This window comes from Rattus norvegicus, chromosome X (genome assembly GCF_021556685.1).
Source record: "Rattus norvegicus strain SHRSP/BbbUtx chromosome X, alternate assembly SHRSP_T2T, whole genome shotgun sequence".
NCBI lineage: Eukaryota > Metazoa > Chordata > Mammalia > Rodentia > Muridae > Rattus > Rattus norvegicus.
In genome coordinates this window covers 134,123,362-134,140,311 of record NC_141554.1, presented here as the reverse complement: position 1 = coordinate 134,140,311, position 16,950 = coordinate 134,123,362, and positions in this window count along the sequence as shown.

Genomic DNA, 16,950 nt, shown 5'->3' with positions numbered 1-16,950 from the left:
GAATTATTTTTAAACAGATCCTCATCCTCCTTTTCCCTATTAATCCACTTCAGGTGGGTGGTTGGCTAGAAGGGTGGTTAGAGTATTTAAACATACTTAATAAAGTAGATTTACTGAAAAATATAAGCCAACAGCACTTGAACATATCTTCCTAAAACTCCATAAACACTTAAGGTCCCCATAACAATTCTTTCAACTGTCTTCTTGAAGTCCCAAGCTACAGTTGTGCATCTACTAATAAGATTCTTAGATTTTTAAGGTACTAAAAAAGTTCTAGATATACATTCAGTCCCCCTTGAACTGAAGGAGCAATTAAGGAAATCGAAATAGCCTGTCTCTAAGATGTCTTCAGAAATGAACTGTGCAATTCTTATAATTTTTCAGGTGTTCTTCTATACTCACATAATAGATCTAGCCTTTGTGTGACATTCAAAGAATAAAACACCAAATCACATTACTAACCGCACGATGCCATATTCCTACAGTGTCTTAATTAGCATAGAATCTATCCACATAGTTTATGAATAATTACAGGCATCTCTAACTTCTACCTTGGATCATATTGCTCAAAGTCATATGGGAAACTACATGATATATTGTTAATTTACATATGTATAGCATAGAAGGGCAAGTATTTCATGTTTTGGCCTAATTGTAGAATATCATAGATTGTATAATGATGTAATGTATATAATGTATAATGGTGACAATGGTTACTACAGCATGAGCAAGACATAGCAACTATGAGGAGTAGATAGTAATTTGGATATGGGCTAGTTAGGAAGAATAATTTAACATATTTTGTATCACTGTTGAGTAAGTATAATTGGATTTGCATGAGGCAGAAATAAAGATGTCGAAGGTATGGATAGAAATATTATGAAAGAAGTAATTAGAAATTTAATGTGATGAGAATGTAAGGTACAATAAAATAACATGAGATTAAGTTTTAAATAATTATTTAATTGAAGTTTGGATTATGAGATTTTATGTCATTTCTAAGAATTATGCAAGGCAATTGATTTTGACTTTATCACTTATAAAATTGCAAAAACACATCACATAAAGCTCACCAAATATTTAGAAAACTCAGGCTGTCATATGTACTGAGTCAAGTTTATATTCAGCATGTCACTGCTTAATAGACAAGAAGAATTAGTATAATTCCTCCTAGATTTACTTTCTATATGAAAGCAGCATTTAACTCACATGGTAAGTTTATTCTCCTTATCCTATTATATGCTACTACCTTAACTTTATTCCATATTGTTCTGACATACAGGCCATGTGGAAACTATTCACGCTCTGCCTCTGCATATTGGCTAGATTATAGAATGTAAAACTTCCTCAACCTGCTAGGGATCCTAGTGTACATAAAATGGCACCAATGCTATATTATCACCACATTTGACTTTCTTGCATTCTGAGTTACTATGCCAGATTGGATTTTTCACTTTAGTGCCTTGCACCTTTACCAATGTTTTCATAACTCCCATCATTATTCTGAGCCATCAAGGATTTCCACACCACTTCATCTACAAGAAAAATGCTACCTTACTTTCTTCTACCTAACATCTAAGTAACATATTTGCTCTTAAATTAAAATGCAATAATATGTATATGATTGCAATTTTTTACATTTCTCATATAATTGCTGACATAATTTCATATGTAACAATTCAAGACTCTTATGTTAAGTGTTTATTTGTGGATTTATGCTATCAAAAAATTAATCCAAAACCATAAAATGTATGAATGAAAAGATCCTTTCTTTGGAAGAAAATCAACAAATTTGATTAAAATTTAAATATTTTAAGAGAAAAGAGAAGAGGCAATTAAGTAAAAATCACTAATAGTATAATCAGTTTTTAGAAATAAAATGAATTACATATGTTAGGTTTCTCTATACTTCCCAGGAACCTCCCATCAGGCACCAGGCACTGATGTCCTCCTACACGAGGTCTTCAGAGATTCAGATAATTCTGTTTCTCTAGAGCACAAGAAATGCTTGGATGGATGTGGGATTACAAACTGGTGGCCATATACTCAAAGGAATTTATATCTACAGAGGTAGTTACACATTCTTGTTTATCACTGTTCTATTCAAAATAGCTAGTAAGTGGAACCAGTCTACATGTCGATCAGCTGGAAAATTAATCAAGAAAAATTTGTATACATACCTAATTTATACCACTTCAAATAACACACACTTGGCATCATATGAAAAACTTAACTTTACATATTTCATTTGTGTTTTTATTGTATAATATCTTTAGAAATTAGAGACTGGAAATAGTAGAATATAGGTGAAATGAAAGAAGAAAGGACGAACCCGAGTAAAAAAACTTAGACAGGTAGTAGATGATTAGGCTATAGAAATGAGTGTATCTATCGTCTGAAACAAAAGGAACTGTTCATGAAGAGGCTGCCTAAGAAACTATGACTGTGTGAATCAACTAGTATACATAATAACAGTTGATATTAGAACATAGCTGATATGAAATTATAAAGAAGCTTCCTGCAAGTATCAGGGAATATTGTGGAAGAGAGAGTAAAATATATGTAAGAGGCTAACAGAGCTGACCTGTCCCACATCTCTCTGAGAGCTTAGGGTAGACCACTACTTCTGCTAACATACCTGGACCAAGAGGAACAATCCAGGAGACTTCTGGACATGGGAACCTAGGAGCAGTCTGAGACAGGACACTTCTGGTCTCTGCCTGTGCCAAGAGCTGAAAGCCAGTCAGCAGGAGCACTGAAATATATGAGAGCAGAGGTAAGACAATCACTTCTACTCCAAGGGACATGCCTGGGGCCCTCAGGACATAGGAAATGAGGAGGAATCTGGGTAAGGATACTTCTAGTTTCTGGCATTGCATGGAGCTGACCCAGTCCCACAGATCTCAAATTCCTTGGGGAGAGAGCTCGACTCTCAGAAGTGGAGACAATCCTCACAGCTCTGGAGAGGTCACCACTTCTGCTCACATTACTGGCCCAATAGGAATCCATCTAGAGAACTCTGGACACAGGTACCAATATGGTACAGAAAAGCTATCTTCTTGCAAAAAACCCCAAAGAAGAGAGCCACTCAAACATAATTCCACCCCTAACAACAAAAATAACCATTCCTCAATCTCTCTTAGCATCAATGGACTCATTCCCCAATAAAAGGACATAGACTAAGAGACTGTATATGTAAGGAAGACTCAGCATTTTGCTGCATACAGGAAGCACACCTCAGTGACAACATAGACACTACCTCAGAACAAAAGGCTGAAAAATAATTTTTTAAGCAAATGGTCCCAAGAAACACGGTGGAGTAGCCATTCAAATATTGAATAAAATCGATTTTCAAACAAAGGTTATCAGAAAGATAAGGAAGGATACTTCATATTCATCAAGGGAAAAATCCACAAAGGGTAACACTCATTCCTGAATATCTATGCTCCAAATGCAAGGGCACAGATATTCATAAAAGAAACCTTATTAAAGCTCAAAGCACACATTGTACCTCACACAATAAGAGTGGGAGACTTCAACACCCCACTCTCAGCAATGGAAAGATCATGAAAACAGAAACTAAACAGAGACACAATGAAACTAACAAAAGGTATGAACCTAATGGATTTAACAGATGTCTGTAGAACATTTCATCCTAAAACAAAAGAATATACCTTCTTTTTAGGAACTCATTGTACCTTCTCCAAAATTGACAGTATAATTGGTCACAAAACAAGACTCAACAGGCAAAAGAAGATTGAACTAATCCCATGCATCCTATCAGATCACTATAGAGTATGGCTGGTCTACAATAACAACCAAAACTAAAGAACACCCGCATACACATGGAAGTTAAACAACACCCTACTCAATGATAACTTAGTCAAGGAAGAAATAAAGAAAAAAAATTAAAGATTTCTTAGAATTTAATCAAAAGGAAGGTACAACATACCCAAAATTAAGGGACATAATGAAAGCAATGGTAAGAGGAAAACTCATAGCTCTGTGTGCCTGCAAAAAGAAATAGAGAGAGCATAGGTCAGCAGCTTGACAGCACACCCTAAAGCTCTAGAACAAAAAGAAGCAAATACACCCCAGAGGAGTAGAAGGCAGGAAATAGTCAAACTCAGGAATGAAATCAACCAAGTAAAATAAAAAAGAACTATGCTAGGTATCAACAAAACCAGGAGCTAGTTCTTTGAGAAAATGAAAAAGATAGATAATCCCTTAGCCAGACTAACCAGAGGGCACAGGGAGAGTGTCCAAATTAACAAAATCAGAAAAGAAAAGGGAGAAATAACAAAAGAAATGAGGAAATTCAAAAAACATCAGATCCTACTACAAAAGTCTATATTCAACAAAGACTGTGAAATATGGTTGAAATGAACAATTTTCCAGACAGGTACCAGGTACCAAAACATCTAAACATTCCCATAACCCCTAAAGAAATAGAAGCAGTTAATAAATGTCTCCCAATTAAAAAAAGAAAAAAAAAAGCCCAGGACCAGATGGCTTTAGTGCAGAATGCTATCAGATCCTCATAGAAGACCAATACTGTCCAAACTATTCCACAAAATAGAAACAGACAGAGCACTACCCAATTTCTTCTATGAACCCACAATTACACTTATACATAAACTACACAAAGACCCAACAAAGAAAGAGAACTAAGGACCAATTTCCCTTACGAATATCGATGCAAAAATACTCAATAAAATTCTCACAAACAATCCAAGAACATATCAAAGTGATCATCCATCATGATCAAATAGTTTTCATCCCATGGATACAGGAATCAATATACAGAAACCCATCAACATAATCCATTATATAAACAAACTCAAAGGTTAAAAAAATGTAATCATTACATTAGATGCTGTGAAAGCATTTGACAAAATTCAACACCTCATCATGTTAAGTCCTGGAAAGATCAGGAATTAAAAGCTCATACCTAAACACAGTAAAAGCAATATCTAGCAGAGCAGTAGCCAACATCAAACAAAATGAAGAGAATCTTGAAGCAATCCCACTAATATCAGTGACTAGACAAAGCTGCACACTCTCTCCCTACTTATTTAATTTAGTACTCAAAGCCCTAGTCAGATCAATCAGACAACAAAAGGAGGTCAAATGGAAACAAATTTAAAAGGAAGAAGTCAAAATACCACTATTTGCAAATGATATGATAGTATAATATAAAATAACTTAGTGTGACTCTAACCAAGAAAGTGAAAAATCTATATGATAAGAACTTCAAGTCAGAAGAAAGAAATTGAAGATCTCAGAAAAAGGAAAGATGTCCCAAGCTCATGAGAATTAATAATGTAAAAATGGCCATCTTGACAATAGCAACCAACAAAATCAGTGCAATCCCCATCAAAATTCCAACTTATTTCTTCATGGAGTTTGAAAGAGCATTTTGCAAATTCATTTGGAAGAACAAAAATCTCAGTATAGAGTAAACTATTCTCAACAATGAAAGAATGTCTGCTTGAATCAACATCCCTGACCTCAAGCTATACTACAAAGCCATAGTGATAAAAAAAAACAAAACTTTATGGTATTGGTACAGAGACAGGTAGGTAAATCACTTGAATAGACTTGAAGACCCAGAAATGAAACCACACACCTATGGTCACTTGATCTTTGACAAAGGAGCTAAAACCATCCAATGGGAGAAAGATAACATTTTCAAAAAATAGTTCTGATTCAACTGCAGATCACCACGTAGATGAATGCAAATTGATCCATTCTTACCACCCTGTACAAGGCTCAAATCCATATGGATCAAGGACTTACACATAAAACCAGATATACTCAAGAAAATAGAAGAAAATATGGGGAAGATCCTACTACACACAGGCATTGGGGAAATTGTCCTGAACATAACACCAATAGCTTACACTCTAAGATCAAGGATCAATAAATAGAACATCATATAATTAATTGCAAAGCTTCTGTAAGGTAAAGGACACTGTCTTTAGCACAACATGGCAACCAACACGAAAAGATCATTATCAATCCTCCCTCTGATAGAGGATCACTATCCAATATAAACAAGTATTCAAGAAGTTAGACTCCAGAGAATCAAATAACCCTATAAAAATTGGGTACAGAGCTAAAAATAGAATGCTCAGCCCTAAGAATATCAAATGTGTGAAAAGTACCTAAAGAAATGTTCAACATTCTTAGTCATCTGGGAAATGCAAAACAAAACAACCCCAAGATTCCACCTCACACCAGTCAGAATGGTAAAGATAAAAATCTCAGGCAACAATAGATGCTGGCGAGGATGTGGAGAAAAGGGAACACTTCTCCATTGTTGGTGGGATTGCAAGCTGGTACAACTACTCTGGCAATCAGTCTGGAGGTTCCTCAGAAAATTGGATGTAGTGCAACATGAGGATGCAGCTGTACCACTCCTGGGCATATAGCCAAAAGATCCTCCAAAATATAACAAAGACACATGCTCCACTATGTTCATAGCTTCGTTATTTATAATAGCAAGAAGCTGGAACTAACCTAGATGTCCTTCAACATTGGAATACATACAGAAAACATTCTATATCTATACAATAGAGTACTGCTCACCTATTAAAAACAATGGCTTCATGACATTCATAAGCAAATGGATGGAAGTATAAATTATCCTGAGTAAGGTAACCCCATCTCTCTCTCTCTCTCTCTCTCTCTCTCTCTCTCTCTCTCTCTCTCTCTCTCTCTCTCTCTCTCTCGCTCTCTCTCTCACCCCCCCACACACACAAAATTCCACACACAGTGTATTTCATCACTGATAAGTAGATCTTAGCCTAAAAGCTCAGATTACCCAAGATACAATCCACAGACCACATAAATCTCAAGAATGAGGATGACCAAAGTGTGGATGCTTCAGTCCTTCTTAAAAGGGGGAACACAATTATTCACAGGAGGAGATATGGAGACATAATTTGGCACAGATACTGAAGTAATAGCCATTCAGAGCCTGCTCCACCTGGGGATGGAGCCCAAAACAAACAGCCGACAAACCCAGACAATATTACTGATGCCAAGAAGTCCATGCTGACAGGAGCTGGATATAGCTGTCTCCTGAGAGACTCTGCCAGAGCATGATAAATACGGAGGCGAATGCTCACATCCAACCATTGAACTGAGAATTGGGGTCCCTATTGGAGGAGTTAGAGAAAGGTTTGAAGGAGCTTAATAAGGTGTTTGTAACCCCATAAGATCAACAAAACCAACCAAGTAGTGTTCAGGGGGACTAAACCACAGTCCAAAGTGTACATAAGGAAAGACTTATGGCTCCAGCTGCATATGTTGCAGAGGATGGCCTTGTCCGTACCAGAGTGAGAAGAAGCCAATGCTGGACCTCCAATTGTAGGAGAATGTCAAGGCTGGGAGGCAGAAAGAGGTGGGTGGTTGAGTGAAGGAAAGAGGATAACATTTGAAATGTAAATAAAAACTATCCAAGAAGTCATTGAAGTAAGTAAATAAAATCTCATTGAAATACAAAAGAAAAAAAGAAAAAAGAAAAATTGTAAGAGCTAGAAGATGTATAGGGGTACTGTGAATGCTCTACTCTGGACATGATATGGGTCATGAAATTAGGGCAGCTGTAGTTACCTACATAAGACTTGTACAAAAACAAAGCAGTCAAGTATATGGGGAGGAATGCAAAAGACTCCACCCCATGCTGAGGAGCTCTTGGCAATTGATGGCTGTTGGAGGTAGGCATACAAGATAAAAGACTTCTTTAGTAGTTTGATCACAGGTATATTTTATATGCTGCAGTAAGTAATCTCACATCCATGTCCGGACATCACTGATTGTACTAAGTGGATAAATAAATAATAAAGAAATAGGATATGTAGTTGGGCAAGAGATATGACAAGGAATCCTAGAGATGTTTGGAGGTAAGTGGTGAAGGAGGACATAATCTAAATACACTGTATAGGTTGATGGAATTTTCAAAGACTATAGAACAACTAGAAGGAAAAAATAAAATATGACTTACATAATTTTCAAGACATAGATTAAACATATTACTATTGATATAGTAACTTACTAAAAATAATCCTGAAGAAATTCAAAATAATAATAAAGTCAATCTAAATACACTACTTATTAATGTCAATCAAATATTTCATAAACCAAAATCCCAAACCAATTACTCCATTGTTGAATTCTCCCTTTATTTAAAAAGGCAAGAATAACAACACTACTCACATTCTTACGAAATAATGAATAATGAGTACATGTTTTCATACTTAAACTAAGAAGCTAGTATTACTCTAAAAATAAATCCATACAAGAAAGTAGAAACAAATTTACAATGTCAAATAATTAATCAATTATATTTAGTAAAGGAAACAGAAACTATAATAAAATATAGAACACGTTCTAATAAAAATTAATCTGGGATCTAGGGATGCCTCAACATACAATACTTTAAGTATTATGTCCTGCAACAGATTAACATAGTTAAAAACAAAACTATTTTCCTCCTGTTGTTTAAATTTTTGTGGAAGCAATTGATATTAACATCCTTCATCAGTAAAAATTATTCAATGAATGAGAGATAGGAACAGATCCTAAAGAATATAAAAACAGATGAAAATTTTAGTTTTTATGGTAAGCAATTACAGAAGAAGCTTTCAATACAGATGCATATTTCCAAAATAATAGTGAAAATTCTACTCAAACACTTAGACAAGATGAGAAATGTATGATCCAAGTTGGAAAGAAAAATAAAGCTTCATTTCTGCACATTGAATTATTTTAGGTGCAAAGAAAAAAATAAAACTTCAATTCTGCATATTGAATTATTTTTATGTGCAAGCCCATATTGGAACCTATAAACAAATTTAGCAATGTCTCAAGATACAAAGTCGACATAAAATTCAGTTATAGACCTTACTCTATCTTTTCATGCCCAACATTCAGGTATGGCACCCAAAGTCTTGATGAGTAGTTCTCCCATGCCTACCATTAACCAGGGACCAAAGACTGTCTAGTACATTTATCAACTACCATTGCTTTCCATGAAGTTCACTCGTTTCTGCCACACTTACTTGACTCTGGCTTCAGAAGGAAACACTAAAGGTTTTCATTAAACTCCCTCCATTCCTATGTCTAGACAATTGCCACTCTCCAGGGAGGGGAGGCATATTAGAATCACACTGTTAAATTCATCTAAACGTAATACCTGCCTTCCTGAGAACAATGTGTCTAGTGTTTACCTTCTTGCATGCATGCCAAACCATCTGACTCATGCCACTAATTCCATTCATCCTACTTAGAGTTCCTGACACCTCCATCTCTAGATAAGGAACCCACTCACCTAAATCAACTACTATGTCAATCTCTTTTGCCCCATTATCCCACGTACCTAATGATCAACCCTCACAAGGAAGGCACTCTAGACTCACACATGCAAGTCTAATCACCATTGCCACTCTTCTAATTATCACAGGTCTCACTACTACCTTTTGACATCTTTTTCTACCCCTACATTTTAGGGAGGGATTCTACACTACAACAGAATATATTACCCCCAGAGCCTCCACCAGATTTCTGTAGAAATTTGTGAGAATATCTGTGCACAGAAGTTTTTCTTCCAATCTTAAAAAACTTTCTAAGCTGAGCTTAGATATCTCTTATATGTTATATAAGACAGAGAGATAATATTTCAAGACCAAGAAATATTACCAAACTCCTAACCCTGGGTATCTAGGTCTCCTCATAAATATACAAACATGAATATCCCAAACAGTAAATTTCCACAAAAACTTATTACTTGTATAGTAATGTCCTCCCTACAAAAGTTACTTATATGACATGTAAGACAATGATATTAAAAAAATAGAAACATGATTAAAGAATGTAGGGTTGAAGACCCTCCTCCACTCTGCCAGAGGGCACGGCACCTTGTGAGTTTGTCTGTGCTTATCCCACACTGTCATTGGGATAGGTGCTAGGCTCTAGGGCCAAGCACTGCTCCAGGGAAGGGAAAGCATAGCTTAAAATGAAGGAAAGCCAGAGATGGCCTGAGGGTCCTTGGCCTGATATGAGGCTAGTCACAGAATAGCAGAGAATAGAGTCAGGGGCCTCAGGCTAAGGACAGCGTCTAGCCCAGGGTAAGGGGGAAAAGAGGATCTCTGGCTTGTCCCAGCAGAGAAAAAAATCCTTAGCTTGGCAGCTGCAGGCTTGGTGGGAGTTGTGGCCTAGAACTCAGAGAGGTCTTCTACAGGAGATTAGGCAGTAGCTCTATAGAAGAAGGCCTTTCTTCCCAACTCCTCAAAGTGAATCTTCATGAAAAGAAGTGGTTCTAAATAGTTTATTGTTATGGCGGAAATGGATGCTGAAAACCAGACCCCATTTCTTAGTGTGAGCCTGAGGTAAATACTTTTACAGGGAAGAATGACTGGGAAGAGGTTTATTGGCTAAGCCATCTGGGCTTCTATGTACCTCAGTGGCATGCAGAGCTCTGTTTTGGGGCTACATGACTGGTCGAGTCTCTACATGAGAAGCATAGCACATGTTCTAAGTCAGGAGTCTGTTAAGGAGCTGAGAGTCACCTAAGCCTCAGGTATGTGTCCACTGAGTCGCTGGGTCTAAATCTGCTCTACTTTACAAAATCTCTTGGCATGGTTTTATATCCCATAAAATAATTTAGGATGACATAAAGAAATTCCAGAACAAAAAAAGCATGAAAATTTTGAATGAAATAGGGGAAATAATCTAATATATGAAAATAGAATTTAATAAGGAGAAAGGATCTCAGAGAAAAAGACAAAATTAAATAAAACTTGAAATGGAAAAAATTCAGGATTTCACAAAAAGAGATTTAGAAGAAGTCTTCACCAATAGCTTATATGAAACTCAGGACAGAATATTAGGTTTTGAAGATAACATTGATGTAGATCATTCAGCCAAAGAAATTGTATAATATGAAACAAAACAGAATACCTCAAGAATAGGAAATACAGGAGCTCTGAGGCATTATTAAACGACCAAACTTATGCTTAATAGATATGGATAGAGAATCAGGTCAAAGGCACAGAAGCCATCCTCGACAAAAGTATAGAAGAAAAATTCCCTTATCTAAAGAAGAAATATTGTCAAATTACAAGAGTCATGTAGAACACCAAATAGACTGACATAGAATCATCATATAACATTCTAAATCATAAATGACAGAACAATGCAAAGAAATTGAAAGATACAAGAGAGAAAGAACAAGTTTCATACAAAGGCAGATTTATAACAGTAACAGGCAAATTTTCAGTGAAAACTTTGAAAGCCAGAAGAGACTGTACCTATATTCTGCAAGCTACGGAAAAGCATAAAAGCCAGCTCAGACTACCATACTTAAAGAACTATACATCATAATTATAAAGGAAATGTTCCAAAGAAATAAGCTGGGGTAGCAATTCTAGTATCCAATAATATAGACTTTCAACCAAAACTTATCCAAAAGGATGGGGAAAGACACTATATACTCATTAAAATTGAAAATTCACTGAGATGAACTCTCAGGTCTGAATAGCTATAACCCAAATGTAAGAGCACCCACATTTGAAAAAGAAATATTACTGAAGCTCAAAACACATATTGAACCTTGCACAGTAATAGTAGGAGACTTTAACACTGCACTCTCAGGTTTGGACAGATTATAGAATCAGAAATAAAAAAAGGGACACAGTGAAACTAAAAGAATCTATGAACCAAAAGAACTTAACATATCTAAAGAATATTTTACCCTAAAACGAAAGAACATGTCTTCTTCACAGTACCTCATTGTATCTTTTCCAAAATTGACCATATAATAAAACAAGACTCAAAAAATACAAAAAGATTGAAATAACCCCATGGATACTATCAGATCAAGAAGGCTAAGGCTGGTCTTCAAAAAAAGCAACAGATGGGGTTGGGGATTTGGCTCAGTGGTAGCCCAGCTTCGAAAAAAAAAGCAACAGATAATACACACATACATGGAAGGCGAAAAACTCTCTACTCAATGATAAATTGGTCAGGGAAGAAATAAAAAAATTAATCACTTTTTAGAATTTAAAGAGAATGAAGGCACAACATACCCAAACCTATGGGACACAATGGATGCAATACTAAGAGGAAAACTCACACCTCTGAGTGCCTTCACAGAGAAGCTAAAGAAAGCATACACTAGCAGTTTGGCAGCACATCTGAAAGTCTAGAACAAAAAGAAGTAAATGCACCCAAGAGAAGAATATCACAGGAAATAATTAAACTCAGCGATAAAATCAACCAAATATAAACAAAACAAAGAAAACTATACAAAGAATAAAAAGGAAAAAAAACAAAAAAGCCAAAAAAACAAACAAACAAAAAACCAGGTTCTGATTCTTTGAGAAAAATCAACAAGATAGATATAGCCTTAGCCAGACTAAACAGAGGATTCAGAGACAGTATCCAAATGAACAAAATCAAAAATGAAAAGGGAGACATAAGAACAGAAACTGAAGAAATTAAAGAAAAATAGATCTTACTACAAAAGCCTATACTCAACAAAATTAGAAACTATAGATGAAATTGATGATTTTCTAGGCAGATATCAGGTAAAACAGTTAAATCAGGATCAGATAAACCATCTAAACAGTCCCATAACCCTTAAAGAAATAAAAGCAGTCATTAATTAAAGGTATATCAAACCACAAAAAAACACAAAAAACAAAAAAACAAAAACCCAGAACAGATGGTTTTAGTCCAAAATTCTCTCAGACATTCAAAGGAGATCTAATAACAATACTTCTCAAACTATTCCAGAAAATAGAACATAAGGAACACTGCCCAATACATTCTATGAAGCCACAAATACACAGATACCTAAACCACACAAAGACCCAACAAAGAAAGAGAACTAAGGACCAATTTCCCACATTGACTATTGATGGAAAAATACTCAAGAAAATTCTGACAAACTGAGTCCAAGAACACATCGAAATGATGATTCACCATGATAAAGTAAGCATCATACTAGAGATTCAGGGATAGTTCAATATATGAAAATATACTCAAAGAGAAAAAGCACATGATCATCTCATTAGATACAGAAAAAAATCTTTGAAAAATGCAACATCCAATCTTGTTAAAATTATTGGAGAGATCAGGAATTCAAGTTCCATACCTAAATATAATAAAAGCAATATACAGCAAACAAATAGCCAACAATGAAATGAATGTTGAGAAACTTGAAACAATCTCACTAAAATCTGGGACAAGACAAGGGTGTGCATTCTCCCACCTATTTATTCAATATAGTACTGGAAGTTCTAGCCAGAGCAATTATGCGACAAAAGAAGATCAGAGGGTTACAAACTGGAAAGGACTATGTCAAGAAATTCCTATTTGCAGATGATAAAATAGTATACAGAAATAAACTAAACATCCACAGGAGAACTCCTACAGTTGAGTAACAACTTCAGGAAGGTGGCTAGATAAAAAATTAACTTAAACAAATCAATAGCCTTCCTCTATTCAAAAGATAAATGGGCTGAGAAAGAAATTAGGGAAACAATGCCCTTCACAATAGTCACAAATAGTACAAAATATCTTGGTGTAACTCTAACCATGAAAGTGAAAGATCTATATGACAAGAACTTCAGGTCTCTGATGAAAGAAATTGAAGAAGCTCTCAGAAGATGGAAATATCTTTCATGATCATGGATCGGCAAGATTAACATAGTAAAAATGGACATCTTTCCAAAAGCAATCTACAGATTCAATGCAATCCCGACCAAAATCCCGGCTCAATTCTTCACAGAGCTAGAAGGAGCAATTCTCATGTTTTTCGAGAATAATAAAAAACTCAGGATAGGGAAAACCATTCTCAACAATTAAAGAACTTTTGTGGGAATCACCATCCCTGACCTCAAGCTGTACTACAGAGCAACAGTGATAAAAATTGCATGGTATTGGTACAGCGACTGGGAGAAAAATGAATGGAAAAAAATTTGCAGGCCCAGATATTTACCAATACACCTATGACCTTTGGCAAAGAAGCCAAAACCATCCAGTGGAAAAAAGACAGCTGGTTAAACTGGTGGTCTTCATGTAGAAGAATGCAAGTTGTTTCATTTGTATCTACTTGGATAAAGCTAAAGTCCATATAGATTTATGAGAATCTCATAACATCACACATGTGAAAGGACATCAAACATGTGAGCACAGGTGAAAATTTCCTGAACAGAATGGCAATAGCTTATGCTCTAAGATAAAAAAATTGACAAATGGAACCTCATAAAATTGAAAAGCTTCTGTAAGGAGAAAGACGCTGTTAATAGGACAAAACAGCAACCTATAGATTGGGAAAAGTTCTTTACCAACCCTGTATCTGATAGAGGGCTAATATTCAAAAATATACAAAGAACTCAGGAAGTTAGACTCCTGAGAATCAAATAACCCTATTAAAAATGTGATACAGGAAAGGCGATCCAAAGACTGCTCCACATGGGGATCCATCCGATATACAGCCACCAAACCCAGACACTGTTGTGGATGCCAAGAAGTGCATTTTGACAGGAGCCTGATAAAACTGTCTCGGGAAAGGGTCTACCAGAACCTGACAAATAAAGAGCTAGACGCAACCATTAGACTGAGAACAGGTTCCCCAATGGAAGAATTAGAGAAAGGACTGAAGGAGCTGAAGGGGCTTACAACCACATAAGAATAACAGTATCACCCAACCAGAGCTTCCAGGGACTAAACCACTTCCCAAACTGGACAGATGAATACGTAGCAGAGGATGACCTAGTTGGATACTAATGGGAGGAGAAACCCTTGGTCCTAATCAAACCTTGGTGCCCTAGTTTAGATGAATGTCAGGGATGGGCAGCAGGAGGGAGTGGACAGGTTAGTGGGGGAGCACCCTCATAGAAGCTGGGGGAGAGGGATGGGATAGCAGGTTTCTGGAGGGGAAACCAGGAAATGGTTTACTTTCATTTTTACATTATGTAGATTATTTACATTTGAAATGTAAAATAAAAGAACAAATGGGGAACAGAGTTAAACAAAGATTTCTCAACTGAGGATCCTTGAGTGGCGAGAAGTACCTTAAGAAATATTCAAGATTCTCAGTCATCATAGAAATGTAAATCAAAACTACCCTAAGATTCTACCTCACGCCAGTCAGAAAGGCTAAGATCAAAAACTCAGGTGAAAACAGATGCTAGCGATGATGTGAAGAAAGAGGAACTCTCCTTCCATCGTTGGTGGGATTGCAAGCTGGTGCAACCACTCTGGAAATCAGTCTGGTAATTTCTCAGAAAATTGGACATAATATTACCTGAAAACCCAGCTGTCCTACTCTTGGGCATATATTCAAAAGATGCTCCAACATATAACAAGGATATATGGACTACTATTTTTATAGCAGTCTTATTTATAAAAGCTAGAAGCTGGAAATAACCCAGATGTTCCTCAAAAGAGAAATGGATACAGAAATTATGGTACATTTACACAATGTCCTCAGTTATTAAAAACAATGACTTCATGAAATTTGCATGCAATGAGTAGAACGAGAACATATTATCTTGAGTGAGGTAACCCATTCACAAAATATACATATGGCATGTACTCACAAATAAGTGGTTATTAGCCCAAGATAAATAAATAATTAAAAAGCTTGGAATATCCATGATTCAACTCATAGACCATATGAAACACAAGAAAGAAGTCCAAAGTATGGATGCTTTAGTCCTACTCAGAAGGGGGAAGGAAATAACCATGGGAGATAGAGGGAGCATGTATCTGGGAGGGAGAGAGGAAGGAGATAGAGAAGTGGGGCAAGAACAGGTGTGGGAAGAGACAGGGGAGAAGTACATAGGGTACATGAATGTGAGTGGAAATATATAGCAATGGGGGATAGGGAACTTGTGATAGCCACTAGAAAGTCCCAGATTCTAGGGACCCAAGAGTTTCCCAGGGCCTAATAGGGATAACGTTAGCTGAAATGGCCAATGAATTGGAGTGAGAACCTGTAGAGAACCTATCCAGTGGATAGGTCTGTCCCCTGTTTGAGGGACGGGGCCACCCACCAATCTTAAAAATATTAATCCAGAATTGCTCCAGTCAAAAGGAAATGCAGGGACAAAAAGTGCAACAGAGACTGAAGGAAAGGCCATCCAGAAACTGCCACACAGAAGGATCCATCCCATCTGCAAACAACAAACCCAAACACTATCGCTGATTCTAAGAAGTGCTTGCTGACAGGAGCCTGGTATAAGTAGTTGTCTCTTGAGAGGCTGTGCCAGAGCCATATCAATACAGATGTGGATGTCTGAAGACAACTATTGGCCTAAATGTGGGGACCATAGTGGAAGAATTAGAGGAAGGGCTCAAGGCGCTGATGGAGTTAGCAATCTCACAGAAATAACAACAATTTCATTCATCCAGAACCCTGAGATCTCCCAGAGAATAAATCGCCAACCCAAGAGTACACATGTAGGGACCCATGGCTCCAGATACATATGTAACAGATTACCTTATCTGGCATCAATGGCAGAGGAGCACGTCCTCTAGAGGCTTGATGTCCCATCATAGAGGAATGCTAGGATGCTGAGGCAGGAGGGGGATGGGTTTAGGATTACCCTCATAGAAGCAATGGGGACAGGGGAGGGGATAAGTTTAAGTGGGATGGACAATAACATTTGAAATATAAATAATTAAAATAACCAATAAATAAAAAAGACCTAAACTGCAAATATACTAAAATAAAACTTAATGGAGACCACTATTCCCCAAAAAAGAAAACCAAGAACATTCAAATAACATTGCAAATGGGAAAAGATAATAAAAATCATGGAAGAGAATGATAATTAATGAAAGAGAAAAAGGATAAGAACCATAAGAAGAATCAATGAAACCAAGAGTTGGCTCTTTGGAAATATTAACACTGTTGACAAAACATTAAGCAAA